The following is a 1,338-nucleotide window of genomic DNA, read 5'->3' on the forward strand; positions in this document are numbered from 1 at the left end:
TTAAGTTCTCAAGGACTTCATTCTTCTTAGATCAACCATCAACACTCATGGAAGCAGCAGTCAAGAAATCAAATGAAGAGAACAAACAAGATGGCGGATAGGGTTGAAGTGCAGTGAGGATATCCATCAGCAAAAACACAGACTACTGGACCAAGCAGGCTCAGGGAATGGTGCCAGAAGTCTGAACCACATATAAAGTTATATTTAGAAAGTTGGAAGGCTTACAGCCAGTGGAATTCATAGCAGAAGGAAGAAATTCAGTGCTTTCTAATCCAAGGCACTCAGCTACTCCCTAAGCCACCATCTTGGGTGAGACCAAGTGGGGAAAGGATCTGAGCAGCTATGGACACCTGACAGAACTGCAGAGATAAAGTTGTGGACATTCTTTTTATTGTATATAGTCATTGGTCTCTCGCTGTCTGTGTACCTTCATTCTGGTGACTAGAGAGGGTGCCTGAGTGAGGACAACCCCCCACCCCCAGAGGGTTCTATTAAGCATGCGCACAAATCTCCTCAAAATTTAAAGGGACAGTTTCCACTTAAAACGAAATGGCAGCACAAAACGGCCACAGCTGGCCCTGAACTCTTTATCACTAGGAAAAAGGCTTGAATGGGGATTGTGGAACAGGCAGACTGAAAAGGAAACAAGCCAAAAATTAAACTCTGAGTTACGTCATAGCAACCAACAGTGGCATCTGGAAATTTCTCAAGAAGAAGAGTGAAAAGGGAAGCCCATCTCCTGATCACATCTACCTGGAGTCAATCAGAAAGCATAAAAAATACCAAAATACACACCCATCTAAGTGTTAAGGCCACAGCTAACTACTGAATATGCCCCAAAAACAGAAACAGATGACCATATAGCACATGTCCAGAAACGAGATAAAGTGACTGAAACTGATGGTCCATGGAGGAGATTGTAATCATTGTGATGAAACAAGTTGCATGATTTGTTGAATATAAAACTGATGATCTGCCCTATAAACGTTCACTTAATCCACAATAAATACTTAAAGAAAAAAAATGAAACGATGTATTGCATTAGGTAAATCTGCTGCACAACACCTTTTTAAAGTGTTAAAGAGGACTAAGGACTAAGTCAGTCTGAGGACTAAGATGCGCCTCACCCAAGCCATGGTATTTTCAATAACCTCATATGCATGTGAAAGCTGGACTGTGCATAAGGAAGACCGTAGAAGAATTGATGCTTTTGAGTTATGGTGTTGGAGGAGAATATGGAAAGTGTTATTGGCAGCCAAAAGAACCAATAGATCTGTATTGGAACAAGTGCAGCCAGAGTGTTCCTTGGGGGCCAGGATGGCCAAACTTCGTCTCTCA

Source organism: Chrysochloris asiatica, unplaced genomic scaffold (genome assembly GCF_000296735.1).
Source record: "Chrysochloris asiatica unplaced genomic scaffold, ChrAsi1.0 scaffold00172, whole genome shotgun sequence".
Lineage (NCBI taxonomy): Eukaryota > Metazoa > Chordata > Mammalia > Afrosoricida > Chrysochloridae > Chrysochloris > Chrysochloris asiatica.